Raw genomic sequence first — 16,972 nt, 5'->3', positions numbered from 1 at the left:
CAGCAGTCACTTGGAGTCCCTGAGTCACCTCTCCAGGAAAGCTCCAGGTTGGTCCCGCATACTGCCTCCACCCAGTGCACAGCTGCAGATTTTCAAGATGGTCAGTGCTTTACCGTGTACCTAGGAGTTTGCTTTTATTCAGATATGGTGAGGCAAAAAATCAGGAGATAATTGGGATCCAACTGTTATAATTCCTGAGGGGGAGCACACTGCCTCAGCAGGAAGCTCTGGGGTTGGTCAGAAGGCAGAGAAGGGAGGGGAGAAGTGTAAGCAGAAGTCTATTATTGTTTTTGATGGAATGAGCATGGCAAAGCAAGCAGGCTCAGGAATGGCTAGTCTGAATAATTTCTGTGGGCTTGGGGGTGTAGGGGTGTCTTGAGTTTTCTGGTGCCTTGCCTTGGGGTGACTTAGGGTACAGGAGAAGACCGCAGAGCCAGCCACTAACCTCTTGCCAGGGCTCTGGGAGGCTCTCATTTTCTCCCTCTTCTCAGCACTTTTCTTCCAGTGACCATACAGTTCAAAGATTTTGGGAAGAATCTGAAGAGACTCATCTTAAACTGTTTGCAACCTTCCGGAAAACTGTCACTTTACTAGAAACCAAGTTTAGGTATGGGTTTTGAGGAAGTCTGGGAGAAAATGACAATGACACATTTTTTTTCATCAAGAGACAGGTCTTGGTGCCTCAATCACAGAGAGGGAGGGAGGGAGGGACAGGGAGGGAAGGAGGGAGGGAGGGAGAGAGAGAGAGAGACAGAAAGACACACACAGAGAAAGACAGAGAGAGAGAAACAGAGAAAGACACACACAGAGAGAGAAAGAGAGAGAGAGAGAGAGAAACAGAAAGACACACAGAGAAAGACAGAGAGAGAGAGAAACAGAGAAAGACACACACAGAGAGAGAAGGGGGGAGAGATATTGATTCCCAGTTACTTCACCCTGTGTGAAGCTAGAGCAGGAGGGATTGCCAAGGAGTGGGCACCTGTCAGGACGTGGCAGAACTGCCTAACCTAGCACCATGGGTGGCCAAAGACCAGTTGTTGAGCCTAGCAATATGCAGAAAGAATCCATTAGTTTTATCTGATTTCAAAAATCTCAAAGACCCAGGAAAACTTATGGAGTGGTATGGAGGAAATTTTCCACCAAGCAAACGTGGGAACCCTGGAAATCCTAAACCAGATGTGATCTTTCACATCATCCAGCTGAAATGTCCATTCTACAGATGAGAAGTCTACGGCCCAAAGAAGAAAGGGTTGTCCAAGATAAAACTACAGCTCAAGATTTGGGAATAGAAGCAAAGCCAAGGATGTAAGTTAGATGTCAGTTCCCCATTATAACTTCAGTACAAGTTAATGGGCATATACTCCTTCTTACTAGAAGATGAGGCACCTTATTTGGTAGCCTCTTTGGTTGCGTTCACCTAAGGGAAACGCTAGAAGCCACAGACCTTCCAGGTTGAGGTTCAGGGCAGCTAGACTCAAATTCTAGGTCTCCATCCAGGGACGGGAATATCAGGCACAGGTTCTCCCCAGCCTTGTGCTTGAAGCGCCCCCTGATGGCTAGTGTTAACGTATGTATGCTTTATGATGGAAAACTCTGGTGAATGTTTAAATTTTAACACGTTTATTTCAATAAAAGATACCTTGCCATTAATACCTCTCAAAATACCCATCCTCGCTTTGAACACACTTATCCCATTGTCCTTGTCACTTACTAAAGCGTTTCTGGAAGCCCCCTTTAGTGTTTTTAGTTGCACTGTCGTGGTTGCCTCAGTGTCCTGAATTGATTTGAAACCTTTACCTTTCATGGTCATTCTGAGTTTGGAGGAAGAGCCAGGAGTCTCACGGTGCCAGAAGTGGTGAAGAAGGTGGATAAACACACACTGCAATGTTTTAACAACTCGCCTTTCCACTGAATGACACTCCGCAGACAAATTCACCTTGTAAGAAATTAACTTTCTTGTCCAGACACGCCCCCGCCACCATTGGACTCCAGAGGCAGCGAAAGCCAGGCTTTTAATCCGTACTCTTGCAAGAGTAGTGCCTATACACAGAGATAGGCACACTCCAGTTGAGAAACTGTGTTTTTATTTCTAGCTGGCAGGCGTCTCTCCCGCCTCTCTCCTGGCCTGGGATCCAGGGTTCACAGTCTATTCCCAGCAATCCATTTCATCCCACAACTGTTGTTTCCCTCCCCTTTCTCCTTCCTATTCCTTCCTCCCTCTGTATTTCTCTTTGTAGTTATTTTTAGATTTTTGGCTTCCCAGGATTTGGGAAAACTTAAGAATGATGGAATAAATGTGTTAGAAGTAAGGGGGAATATTTTGAGGGAGAGGAATGGAAAGTCTCTTTTACTGTAATAAATTTTAAAAAATTCATCAGATATTTTGATCACCTCTTTTATGGCTTTGTCATGAACATTTGCAGTCATTTACTTCTCTGGGAAACTCTTCTTTCTCATTAATGAGGAAAATGTGCATACATAACTAAATTTAACTGTAGATCACTAAATGTAAGTGTAAAACATATATGCCAAGAAAAATGCATCATGAGGATGAATATTTTTGTTTTGTTCAGGGTAGTGGTCTCTGTACCCATACCAGTAACCCTACCAATGTATGATGCATGATGACTAAAAACTTACTGAATGGCTACATGGACTCATTTCTTATTATTTGAAGTGCTTCAATCAGCAAACATTTATGAAGTGTTTTATGTGTGCAATATGCTGTGAGAGTCACGGTGATCAGAAAAATTTAAAAGACACTGTTCTTACAGTGATAGAGCTGCTATTCATTGTTGCTCTGGCAAACCACAAGCCTGTGAGGTGACAGAGGATGGCAGGCAGGAGAAAGGTGTAGCAAAAAATGTAGGCAGAGCTGGGGCAAGAAGACTGGGTGTCAATTGTGCAGCCAGAAAATGTCTCCCTGGGAAAGAGGCTGTATGTCTTAGTCCCCTTTGTGCTGATAAACAGAATACCACAGGTATGGGATAATTTCTCATGACCAGAAAATGTATTTCCAGTGCGAGTCTGGGAGGCCTAGCATCATGAGGCTGTGTCTGCTGCATTACCTCTGGCAGAAGAGCAAAGAGAAAGTGAGGGAACACAAGACGATAGGAATATATGAGAGGGTGCAAGGGAACTGAACTTGCTTTTGTAACAAACCCACTTGCAATATGGACATTAATTCATCCATGAAGGCAAAGCCCTTATGACCTAATCATCTCTCAACACTGCTGCACTGGGGATTGAGTTTCCAGCACGTGAACTTGGGCACACATTTATTCTGTAGCCATGTGGGGAGCTGAGGCAGAAGGAGAAAAGGAATTTCAGAAGCAGAAGAATAGGGACAGACCTAATTCTGAGTCATGGTCAACATCTTCCTCTTTCATTTTGTCTTTGTGGGTTTGTTTGTTTGTTGTATGGGGGATTGAACCCAGAGCCTTTGCAATGAACTACATCCTCAGCCCTTTTAAATTTTTAAAAATTATTTTTAGACTGCTCTACCCAAGTGAGTTGGAACTATAGAGATGCACCACACTCTGAGCCAGATTTGAGTCTGTTTATTTACAGCCAGCAAATAAGAGGGGGCTCCGGAAAGGTCTTTTGGCACTGAGAAGCAATTTGATTTCTCCTTTCAAACCATGCTTTCAGTTGAGGAGGGCCCAGGGAAGAGCAAGCAGAATTTTACAGAGCAGAACCATGCCAGGTCTGTGGGGGCAAGGGAACTTTCAACACTAGGTGAGCTATAAAACATCCTGCAACTGCAGCAAGTTTTCTGCCAAACAGGATGTGGGTTTTGGGTGCTTTGTCCAGCACAAGTACACAATGGTGGTAAGGCTCAAGATGGAGTCGGGTTGGCTATCACAGACAGGGTCTTGCCAAGTCACTAAGTCACCCAGGGTGGGCTTGAACCTGTGATCCTCCTGCCTCAGCCTCCCACAGAGTTGGGATTGCAGGCAAACACCACAAAGCAGTCATGGGTGCTGAATTTCTAACAGCCACCTATTATGGAGTGCCCATGGCTCTCCTGCCTGCCTTTCCAGTGCACCTCCCTGCTCTGGCAGCACCATCTCCTCATGCTCCCCAGCCTCAGCTCTCACTGAGCCCTGAAGCCATGCACTGGTGGCCATTCAGAGCCCTGCAGTTTCTGGGCTGGACTCAGCAGGCTGAGACCTTTACTGGCATATCAGCAGGATGGGATGAAGAGGGATGTTGCCCAATTTGCAACCAGAGAAAGAAAACTGCTGCAAGGGAGATGGACATAAGGTTTAGTGAAGGACCCAGTGAGCCCTTGTGGCACAAAGTGATTCTGAGAGAACTCCTGGGTGGGAGAAGTTGACTCTGGGCTGTTGAGGGAGGAACAAGGAAGAGAAGTAAACTGATCTCCAGGAACTGAGGAAAGAAGTCCAGAGCAGAGGATAGAAGGTGGGCATCAAATGTGGCAGATAGTGTGTGACCTGGCTCAGCAGGGCCCCAGGACTTCCAGGCCACATCACAACTTTATTAAGGTATAATTCATATCCTATCCAATTCATTAATTTAAGGTACACATTCAGCAGTTTCTAATATATTCCTAGAGTGGAGCAGCTGTCACTACAATCAGTTAGAGAATGTCTTCATGGCCTTAAATAGAAACCTTTTAACTTTTATTCACAGCTCCCCCAACTTCCCACTCCCACAGCCACTAATCCACTTTCTGTATTTATAGAATTGCCTATTACAGATTTCCATGTAAATGGACTCTTGTACTTGTTTTTTTGTTTTTTTGTTTGTTTTGTTTTTTGGTTCTTTTGGTACCGGGGATCAAACTCGGGACCTTGCGTTTGCAAGACAGGCGCTGGAACCACTGAGCTAAATCCCCAACCGAAGTCTTGTACTTGTGATGCTCTGGGACTGCCTACTTTCCTTTGCACACTCATTATGGCCAAAGTACATTTAATGTATGGATAGACCATGTTTTGTTCACCATTTCGTCAGCCGATGGACACTTGGCTTTACCTTTGGTTATCATGGATAAAAAGTGCTGTGTCAGTTTGTGTACAAGCTTTTATGTGCACATCTGTCTTCATTTCTCATGATATAATCAAAGTGCAATTACACCAACATTCCTGTGGAGCTGATTCCTCCCTGGCAAATTCCTGGCTATGTTAGTGGGATATCTTTTACTTTTTTTTTTTGAGACAAGGTCTTACTGTGTAGCCCAGCCTGGTATGGAACTCATAGTGATCCTCCTGCCTCATCCTCCCAAGTGCTGGGATTATAGGCATGTGCCACCATGCCTGGCTACTGGCACATCTTTTAGAACCATATCTTTTGGTGCAAAATCATCTGGCAAGTTTTCTGGACTAACATGGTATTGTCCACAGGAGTATGCTCATGTCGCTGAGCTGTTTAATTCCTTCTTCCACCATCTCACATGGCAACTGGGGCTTACGTGCCTCCCTTTCATGTTTTTAGGTGCTAAGGTTTCTTCATATTTATACCATAACCTAGAGTTGTTTTCAGGATGGATGATCTTGTATTCTAGGCAAGTGCTTCCAAACTGGGGGGCTCCCTGTTTTTCAGTGTTGTTTCTCCCAACCCTTGACACAGGTCCTCAACCACATCACATGAGTAGTCCAGTTCCTGTTGCTTTGCATGGATGAGCTCAGGAAGGTCACAGTCCCACTTCTCCCTCTCAAACTAACACACACCAAGCCATGTCTCATGATTTAATCCTAATAGCCAGTCAGCCAACAAGTCTTATAGTTGTATCTATACTTACTTTAAAAATTTTAAAATTAGTATATGTTTGTGATACCTATTAAATACATTTAGCACAGAGAATTGATACAAATTCATAATGCATCTTGATCCTTTTTACTTCCCCTTCTACTCCTCTCCTTCCCACCTTCCCCCATTTCCCAGGTCTCCTTCTCATCTCCACAAAGTCTATCTCCTTGTTTCCTACCATCTATCTTTTATTCTGCTCTTTGTATTATTTATACTGTAGGTTTCTCATATAAGGGGAATCATGCACTATTTAATCTTCTGTGTCTGACTTATTTCACTTAGCATCATAGACTCAAAGTACATCATTTTTCCTACAGATGACTCAAATCTATCCTGTTGATGGCTGAGTGGTCCTCGGTTGTGTATAAATACCACATTTTCTTTGTCCACTCATCTGTTTGTGGGCATATAGGTCTTTTCTAAGATTTAGCTGTTATAATTTGTGCTGCTATAAACATGGATATGCATGTATCATTGTAATATGATGTCTTTAACTTTTGGGGGAAGATACCCAGAAGAGGTATAGGTCAAATGGAATATCTACTTTTAGTTTTTGGAGGAATTTTCATACTCATTTGTATAATGATTGTGCTAGTTTACATTCCCACCAACAGTGTAGAAGTTTTCCTTTTTCCCTACATTGCCAGTACCTTTTTTTTTAGTTCTTAATGGTGGGTATTCTTTCTGGAGTAAGATGGAATCTCAGTGTTGTTTTGATTTGCATTTCTCTAATGGCAAAAGATGCTGAACATTTTTTCACGTACCTACTTGCCATTTGTACTTCTTCTTGGAGAAGTGTCTATTCATTTCAATTATATCTATACTTTATGCCAGGGAATATACATCCTCCGTCTGCACCAGAGATGGGGTCTTTCTGCCAGCCAAAGGCCAACATCTCATCTTCATCTCTCTCAGACCCTCCTGGCACCGGCGGGATTTTCTGGAAGCAGTCTCTGAGATGGAGATTAGTTAGTGTGCAGGTTTATTGGGGAGTGCTCTTGGGTCACTATTGTGGAAGAGAAGGAAAAGAAACAAGATCAGGAAGAGGGAAAAATTGGTGTATTACAGGGAAAACATCATAGGATTCTTCAAAGCTGGGAAGGCCCCTCAGATGGAAGAAAAGGCTTAAGTTTTTATACCTTCATCAATCAGCTTTCCATCGTTATAGCAAATACCTGAGATAACCAGCTTATTTTTGTTCAGTTTTAGAAGTTCCCATCTATGTTTGATTGGCCCTGTTACTTTTGAGCCTGTGGTGGCACACTGTAACAGAAATGCATGCCAGAGTGAAACCACTCACCTTAGGGCCAGGAAGAAAGAGAATAAAGAAGAGACTGGTATCCTGCTATCTCCTTCAGGGGCACCCCCGCAATGACCTAAAGACTTCCCACCAAGCCCACTTCTTTTTTTTTCCTTAAAAAAACAAGACTTTATTTTCAATAGAATTGTAAGTCAAAACAATAATTGCAGTAAAAATGGAAATCAACCACCATATCTTTTCTTGAGTTCTTCAACAGAATTATCTTTTAATCCTGATTTGTCTATGTGATTGAATAATACATGTGCAATCTTTTTCTCCAGTTCTAACATAAACATCACCACCATATCAAACCTTTTTAGTTCAGAAAGTCTTTGTGAGATTTCAAAGATAACTGATGGCTTTTCTTTCTCAATGTAAAAGTCATGCAGAATTTTAATGATCTGGTTGAACACATCTGGATCTAGATTTTTCTGAAATCACTTCGGATACAAGGATAGTTCAATTTGCTTTAAATACTGATACAGCATATCTGGAGAACTTTTCAGCTGTCTGAAATCAGATTCAAGTTGGAACGAGTTGGCAGGAATTGGAGGTAGAACAGTTGTGACAAACTGAACAGGGGTTTGTTCCACCTTTATAGAAATCTTCTCCCTGGAAGACTGACATACATCCTGTTTCAAACTGACTTGACGTTGCAGAGCTGAAGTATCACTAATTTCTTCTATTTTCAATACTTTTGCTCTTGGGGTATCACTTGAGGGCAAAAGGTAGGTCATCTTGGCTGGAATTCTTCTTACTTGCAGTGTCTGTGGCTGCTATTACATTTGCTCGATTAATAGAATTACTCTTTGGAGCAGCAGCAGTAGTGCTGTCTAAGCCCCACTTCTTAATAGTTCCAACAGCTGCCAGTAGAGCCAAGCTGGGAGACCATTCCTTTAACACATGGATCTCTGGGGAACATTCCAGATCCAAACTATAGTAATCCCTCACTAGATCTGTACTATGGCTGGGTGGAAGCACTTGTGAAGAGTTCTGACAGCTGAAGGATATCTGAAACAACGTTCCCAACAGCTTGGGAAGGAAATCCTTTCCAGGGTGGGATCTGGATGGTGTATCAGTGCCCACTTTAGAGGGGGAGAACAGTGGCATCCATGAGTGACTGGAGAAACCTACTCATCTTCATTACCCTCACTATCATGTTTGTTGTTGCTTTTTAAATTATCTCTAGTGCAGGAATTTTGATATCTGCATGGGGCCAAGCTAACTAGTCTCAGGAGTTAGCAATGCACAAAATTTAGTCAGCTTGAAAATTAGTAGGGGCCTCCTGCCCAACTGGCCTCCTCCAACAAAGATGTTCACCTGAAGACCATAGAATCTGGAAAGATCTTAGAGAGTCTTGTGCTTTGCAACACTCACTTCATGTTGGAATTACCTGGGAATTTTTTTTTTTTTTTTGGTACTGGGGATCGAACTCTGGTCCTTGCACTTGCGAGGTAGGCAGCAGAATCACCTGGGAATTTTTAAGAAAAATAATTCCTAGTTCCATCCTTTTAAAGTCATAAAATTATTTTAATCTTCTCAAGTTATACTTTTCTCCTTCTATTCTTTCTCTTTAAACTCCTGTAAACTTCTAATGGTCAGGCTGCTGGAGAATAGTTAATTTAATTCATTCTCTCTGCCTCAACTTTACAGATGCAGAAACTGATGCTAAGAACTCACAGCTGGCACCCCAATAGACAGAATACTCTGCTTCCAGTATTCTGTTCCATCAGTGTAAAGGGCATCCTGACCACTTCAGTCTCTCCAGACCATTGAACGTACCTGTTCAGGCAGACTGCCAGTCAGCTTTCAATTACTATAGGAAGATAATTGAAATAAACAAGTTTGAGAGAGGAAAGGTTTATTTTGGTTCATAATGCCAGAGGTTTCCAGTCCATAGCCACTTGACCCTTGTTATGGTTTGTATATGGACTGCTTCCCAAGGCTCCTGTGTTGAAGGCTTTATCTCCAGGTGGTGATGCTATTGGGAAGTGGAGGAAACCTTAAGAAGGGGGTCTTTGGGGCCTGCTCCATCACATGCTCTAAGCCATGATATTTTGCCCCACAGGGGCCCAGAAGCAACAGGGCCAAGTGACCATGGACTGAGACTTCTGAAACCATGCACCAAAATAAATCTTTCCTCTTTAGGTTGATTTTATTGCATATTTTGTCACAGCAATGGATAACAAACAAAACTCTGTTGCCTTGGGCCTGTGGTACCACAGCACATTATGGTGAGAGGGTGTGACAGAGGAGGCCTGTTCACCTCACGGTGGTCAGGAAGTAGAGAGACAGAGGAAGGGACTAGGGTTCAATATCCCCTTCAAGGGTGTGCCTCTAGTGACCTAACTTCCTTCCACTATGTCCCATACCCTAAAGGTTCCACCACCTTCCATTAGCACCAAGTTGGGGACCAAGCGTTCAACACATGGGCCTTTGGGAGACATTTCAGATCTAAACTATAGAGTAGACCATTGAAGGTCATTCCACTTTGCCAGATTTATGTGGGTTTAAACTGAACCATGTCCAGGGCTGGGGATTTAGCTCAGTGGTTTTGCCGTCTGCTGTGCAAGCGCAAGGACGAGAGTTTGATCCCTGGTACCATTAAAAAAAAAAACTGAACCCATGTCCTCAGAAAAACCAAAGCCTAAGAGAATTACAGAAGCTTTAAAAGGGGGAAGGACCAAGAGGGGAGATGGAGCAACTGCTTAACTGGTAAATCCTTTAGGACTTTTCTATTTTAAGAAAGGGCCAAAAAAAAGAAAGGGCTGTAAGACAAGAAATGAACACCTGGCATCCAACCAAGTTATCATGAAAATCTAAAACCTTTATAAACTCAAATCCTTCCTCCTTCCCCCACTTCCTTCCTCCCTCCTTCCTTCCCTCCCTCTCCCCCTCCTTTCTTTTCTTTTTACCTCTTCATAGCAGCCAGACTCCACTTCTATCTTCATCTCATGGGTTTTGAGTAGCTGTTTTTTCAGCCAATCACGGAGAAGCAGCTTGGGGGAGACCTGCTCTCTGCCTGGGACTCCAATGAAGCCCATATTGCCGCCCAGTGAGTATTTCTGATAAAAATTTAAAATGTTTGGGGCTGTGGCTTAGCACATGCAAGGCCCTAGCTTTAATTCCAGTACCCAAAAGAAAACGTTGCACTAGTTTCAGTGGTAGGTTTCCTTCTGAAGAGTTGAACAGTTTGCTGGTGTTGGGACTTAGAAAAAAAGTTTTCTGTCACAGTGCAAATAGGAGTTGTTTTCTTCATTTGGTCTATATTCTGTCAGGAAAGAGGTTAATAGGGGACAGGGAGGGCAGGAGGACAGTAGAAGCTGATCCAGAAACTTTGCTCCTAGGAATCTGGAGGAGTAGGTTTGACTCACTCATAGTTGAGATGGATGCATCGGGGATGGGTGAGAAACAAAGAGGAGAACAAATCAAACAGCGGAGTGCATGCTGTGGCAGATGCCTGATGTGCCCCTCAGTTCTTCCAAGAACTGCCTGCCCCGCCACAAGGAGGGCAGTTAGTGCTAAGTCTCTAGCTGCCAGCCTTCACCACCTCAGCTTTCAAGCCAAGGTCAGCACCCTCCAGAAGCAACCCTCTTGTGAGGGAGCAATGGCGCGTCATGGGGTCTTATGATTTATATCTGGATGTCCCCCAAGCCTCATGTACTCATAGATGGGTGGTAATTGAATCACGGAGGCATGATAATCATAGTTGCTTAGTCCACTGATGAGTTTATAGAGAAATGTGATGTTGGGACATAAAGCCTGTTGAGAGGAGTGGGTCACTGAGGCATGGCCTGGAAGGGTATCTCTCCCTCCGACCTCCGGATTGCTCTTTGCTTCCCACCGCCATGCCATCAGCTGTTTCTCCTCTGCAATGCCCCTCAGCTATGCCTTGGAGGCAGCCAAGTAAGGATTGAAACCTCTACAAACTGTGAGCCTAAATAAACCTCTTCTCCTTCAAGTTGTGGTGTCAAGTATTGTGTCTCAGCAACTAGAAAATAACTAAGACACAGGGTAAGCCATTCCCATGGGCACCTGATTTCTCTAACGAGCTCCCACCAGCTGGGAGACTGGGCCAGGGGTTCCTGGTGGCCTGGCAGCTCCCACTTCCCACTGGCTTCTTACATGCGTTACTCCCCCAGTACACTCACTGTTCCTGCAGATGCCTATGGTACTGAGGCTGTTACTTAAATCTTCACAACAGTGTTGTAAGTAACCCACTCCACATGGTAGCGTGCTTTTCTTGGGAGTGGGGGTCAGTTTATAAGTCATTGGTTAGAATCTGTTAAGGATTGTGTGAATCTGAAAGATTGAAGATACGGGCTTTGGGGAGCTGGACTATTCTCAGCCCTTCAGAAAATAGGAGTCAAGTAAAAAATACTTTATTATTGACAAATAGAGTAGTTTCCCGGATCTCAGATGATACTAAACAGAGACTAGAAAGCCAAAGTTTGTGTTTTCAACACGTACAATGTGCCCATGGCATAATCCCACTATCCCTCCTAGTCCAGTGCAGTGACTGGGTTCTCACCCCTGCAGCCTCTTTTCCAGTCGCCTTGGACACTCCATATCAAGGCAAGCACTTGTGAAATTCAGCTTCCCTGCCTGGGATATCTAGGCTGAACTTGAACCAAGAGCAGTGAAGATGGTTCTAGTGCTTTGTTATTCCTTTTTTTTTTTGGTACTGAAACTTAAACTCAGGGCCTCACGCTGGCCAGGCAGGTGCTAAGCCTGCTGAGCTACATCCCCAGCCCTAGGACTTCATTATTAAAACACAATTTTGATGAAAACCATCTTGGAGGGTGCACCTTTGCATTCATCCTCAACTATTTCTTTAGTACATATTCTCTAGAAGAGGAAATGCTTGGATAGTAGTTAAAAAACAATCCAGAGAAGGGACTATCAGTTTGCATTCTTTTCTTTTCTTTTTTTTGACAGGATCTCACTGTGTAGTTCAGACTGGTCTCGAACTCACTGTGTAGCCCAGGCTGGGCTTGAACTCACAGTGATCCTCCTGCTGCACCCTCTGCAGTGCTAGTATTATAGGTATGCACCACTGCTCCCAGCTCTTTTCTAGTCTTGTATGAGAGTATCTATTTCCCCACACCCTTGCCAATGTTGTTAATTATCTTCTTTTAATCTAATGAGCACTGACTGTTCTTAATTTTGAAAATTTTTATCTTCCATAGGAGTTTGTCTTCTGGAAAGAAATAAGGCTTATTCTTTCCATATACAAGTTGTAAAATAAAGAAGCAGTTCTTTATGATTTCAGGGCTGAGGCTTCCAGAACTTCAGGGAGCAGTAGGCCCGGTCAGGGTGAGCTGGTAAGGCACTGCTATGGTTTAGATCTAAAATATTTGGCTAAAGTCTCATGTGTTCAGAAGGTGATTGGATCACTGGGATGCTATATCATCAGTGGATGAATTCAGTCCCTAAAATGTGCTGGTAGGGGCTGGGGCCTGGTTGGAAGTGAGTCCTTGGGTGTTGCCTGGAAGAGTACATTCTTGTCGCTGGCTGCCATGGGGTGTAGCAGTTGTCCTCTGCCAGACTCCTCCACCGTGCTGTTTCTGCCTTGGAGCCAGTCGACTCTGGATTGAACCCACTGGAAACTGTAAGCCAAATAAGTCTCCTTTAAGTTGTTGGTGTTGGATATTTTGTTCCAGCGACAGACAAGTGATTAATACAAACATTTCCCCCTAGCAGGACTCAAGGGACTGCCAACGAACTCAGCAGTAGAGATAAATTTTTAAAATGATCCAATGTTTAAAAAACTAAAATGCAAAGATCCCTGATGAGCAAAATACTGTACCAAACTTTTAATGGGTCTCAACCCAGCATGCCTGTGTCCCTTCCCTCTAGTCATGGCAAGGAGGAGTCAGTTTTTCAAGGGACGTTTCAGCTCCATTTGTAAGTCACTTGATCTGATAATCCCTCCATTTGATCACATCACTGTATTATGTCTCTAGAACACAAAGTAGTTTTCAGTTGTATATTCCAAAGCAGAGGCCAGGTCATCACAGGTATATCACCAAAATCTACACAGGAGTTTAAAAGTGATGTCACTCATCTTTCCTTGAGCGGGGAGCATCCCTTCCACGGGATTCTGGACTCTCCAGTTCTGTGGGACAGGTACTGGCTTCTGCACAGTGGCTTTGCTGTGTGGCAGATGCTTGAGGTCTTCAAGGGAAGAAGCGGGGGAGGACTGAGGGTGGTGAGCCTGAATCTGTAGCCAACACACCGCTCCAACTCTCTTACTCCTTGTCCCCACCAAGGTCCGATTCACTTTGGGCCATCAAATACAATAGGCAGGTGACAAGTCTTTGGAAGTGGTGGAATCAGTAGTCACACCGCCGGCTGGGTTTATTTCCATCCCTAAGGACTGAGATAGGGACCTGTGATCCCTGCTTTGCTGACAGCCTGGAAACAGCCACCTCAGATTCCCAATTCATCCCAAATGCTTGCTCTTCTTACATCTGACCACAAACACAAAAACTGCCGTGACTCCTCTGCTCTTAGGCCTGTCAGGTGCAGGGCAGAGCCCTGTAGAACGGTGGCCTCTGTCAGTAGAGACCCCTCCACCACACAAGCCTCTCTGGGTGCAACAGAGGCCACTAGGGACCTCTTTCCTTTCTGCAAGGACTGGGGCTTGTCTTTGATCTTTTCCTTCTCTAGAATGCACCAGGCTTTGTGTGTGTTGTATTTATTTTGTATTTATTATGACTTATGATCCCTGTTCTTTAAACATACCAGGATAGTGCTTTATTTTTCTTACTTAATGACTTTTTCTTTTTCTTTCTTTTTTTTTTTTTTTGTACTGGGGATCGAACTCGGGTCCTTGCGCTTTCCTGGCAGGCGACGAAACCACTAAGATAAAAATCCCCAGCCCTAATGACTTTTTCTTAGTTTATTCACTTAATAGGAATTTTAAAAAGCAGAGACTTTAAGATGGACAATAAACTCTTTAAAATTATTCCAGGGAAAAGCATTAACTCAAATATACAGGCCAAGAAAAAAAAGTTAAAAAATTATCAAAATGTTATCGGCAATATAATCTCATTTCAAAAAGGAATTTGGAGTGATCGGGAGGGGGATGCTGATTTTTTTTTTCTTTCCCTGATCTGGGAGCACCTCGATACAGTATTTGCACCTTTTGAAAATTCAAAGACATTTTTCTGTTTGTGTGCGATCAGTCCATTGAATTTTTTTTTTTTTTTTGGTACCAGGGATCAAACTCGGGACCTTGGGCTTTCGAGGCAGGCAGCTGAACCACTGAGCTAAATCCCTGGCCCCTAGTCCACTGAAATTAAAAAAAAAAAAATCTGGTATATATAGCGGGTAAAAATCTGGAAGAAATACAGCACATGGAAATATTAGCAATGATTAGTTCTGGTTGGTGGAATTTTTCCTGGATTCTAATCTTCCATATATAACCTGACTTTCTTCAAGGAAAAACTTTTTTTGGTGTTTAAAAATAATTGGTGCGTCCGTCCAGCTTGCTTATCAAGATGTTTGCTGGTTGTAGGTGTCGCCTCCCGGGTCCCCACGTTCTTCCGCGAGGGACAGCAGAGGAGGGAGGGCCTGGCAGCCGAGAGCCCCGCGTCCTGGCCTCGGAATGTCGCGAGGTCTTTCGAGCCGGGGGACAGTGACGTCGCCATTTTACGGGGCGGGGGTGGGGACGCAGTGGTCTCTCGCACACCCAAGGAACCAACGACCTGGGGCCACTTCCGCCAGCCTCGGTCGGGCCCTGCGTCCCTTAGACCTCCGCGTCTCCTTTCCTGTTCCTCCAAGACACGAGGAGGCGGAGCCCGAGTGTCGCTGCCGGGTGACGGCGGGGAGGCGGCGCCGAAGCTCAGACTGGGCTGCCCCGGAGGCGCCCGTTTCCCAGCTCCCGAAAGCGAGGCTCGCGCGTCTTGGACTCTTCCCACGGTCCCCTGGCCCTGGGATCCGGGAAGGAGCACCCAGTCGATCCTGAGCTTTCGGAGCCTCGGACGGAGCCGGCAGAGCAAGGCCTTTAGCAACTCAGAGCCTTCTAGTTCTTATGACCTCGTGGCGCAATGGTAGCGCGTCTGACTCCAGATCAGAAGGTTGCGTGTTCAAGTCACGTCGGGGTCAGCCCAGGTTTTTTTTCCTGCCGACCTCAGCTGAATGGACCGCACTTCAAAAGGGAGAGAAGTTAGGCCCCTTCAGGTCCAGCCGTACTTCCACAGAGCCAAGGGAAGCCGTATTCCTTTTTCCTTTCCTTGAGAATTTAAACACCGATTGCTAGAGAAAGAAATTCCTCCTGATGACGGTCACGAGGCGCTGCAACAAGTCGCAGAGTGACCCCGGTGAGAGGGTGCCGCCTACCCTCTAGGTCACGCCCACTTGTCCCGTCGGTCCAAATCACTCGGGACTCCTTTGCTGGAGATCTCTGCCCGAAGGTGGGCTGCCCGTCCAACCACGTACTTGTTTTCGTCTCCGCATCTCTCCTTGTTTACCTTAAACTCATTCTCTCTGCCTAACTTTAAGGGACTCCTAGTCTCAGTGATGGTCTCTGGCAGTCCTATCTCTCACACCTGGACGCTACCAGACCATTCTCAGAAGGTCTATGAATTCGGCCACAGCCATAAAGTCTGGATATTCACATCAGTATTGTTTGTTAATAGGTTTTTATCTTTTAATCTCTCCTTGTCCATAGGTAGATTGATACAGAGGGATAAAGCAAGTTGCATAGAAAATTTAAACACAAACCATACTATATAAATACAGAGTGAGTATCCTTTACCCAAAATGCTTGGGACCAGAAATGCTTCAGATTTCACATTAAAAAAAATTACAACACAATGAGATATGTAGAAGATGGAACCTAAATCTAAACAAAATTCTTTTTTTATACACATCTTATATACATAGCCTGAAGGTAAGTTTATACAGTATTTTGATGTACCTGCATTTTGATTGCCCCATCCCATAATATCAGGTGTGGATTTTTTTCCCCGGTGTTGGGATGGACCTTAGAGCCTTGTGCACGCTAGACAAGCTCTCTGCCACTAAGCCACATTCCAGGCCAAGTATGAAATTTTCCACTGTGGCAGGCAACATGTCAGTACTCAAAAGTTGTGAGTTTTGGAGCATTTTGCATTTTTGGATTAGGGATGTTCAACTGTTAATACATATGGTACTTAATTTGGATCCATATTTAAAATATGGGTGAGAATTATACATACCAACTCTAGGAGAGTGATTACTTCTGGTAAATGAGGAGGAAAAAGGATAGAGGCAGATTCTTAAAAATAGACATACAGTGGCACAGACCTGTAATCCCAGCACTTAGGTGGTTGAGGGAGGAGGATTGCCATGAGTTCAAGGCCAGCCTGGATTACATAGCAATGCTTCAAAAAATTATATATAATATAATTATATATTATATATTACATATAACTTATATACTAATATATTAATATATTAATGTCAATATATGTTGTCAATATATTGATATTTATATATTATACATTATATATTAATATTATGTAACACATATACTATATTATATATAACAATATTATATATTAAATTATATAATATATAATTATATAATTTATATAATTATAATTAAAATTTATAAAAAATTATTATACAAAATTATATATAATATATAATAACATTATATATAATCTCTAAATATATATATATCCACCCCAAAATATTAACATTTGATAAATCTTGTCAGAGGCTCTGTGAGTTCTAATTTTATGAATTATGATCTTCCCATCTGAGTTTGCTCTACCAGAATGGTCCAAAGCCTTTAGGCAAGAAACTACAGTTTCTCAGGGTATTAGAACACACAGCATACTGGCACAAGAAAGAAATACCCCTTCACAGCAGGCCTTTTGTTTTTCCATATATAAAAATCCAACCGTT

General features: G+C 43.5%; 1 non-coding gene across 1 annotated transcript; it reads left to right on the top strand.

Moving 5' to 3' along the window:
• Window positions 1-15,112: 15,112 nt before the first annotated feature.
• Window positions 15,113-15,184, top strand: Trnaw-cca (transfer RNA tryptophan (anticodon CCA)). Its single transcript has one exon. It is a non-coding gene; the product is annotated as a tRNA-Trp (tRNA).
• The last annotated feature ends 1,788 nt before the right edge of the window (window positions 15,185-16,972 follow it).

Source organism: Heterocephalus glaber, unplaced genomic scaffold (genome assembly GCF_053883595.1).
Source record: "Heterocephalus glaber isolate CG9 unplaced genomic scaffold, H.glaber_assembly_v1.0 deba00001813, whole genome shotgun sequence".
NCBI classification, from domain to species: domain Eukaryota; kingdom Metazoa; phylum Chordata; class Mammalia; order Rodentia; family Bathyergidae; genus Heterocephalus; species Heterocephalus glaber.
This window is presented reverse-complemented; position numbering and strand designations above follow the sequence as displayed.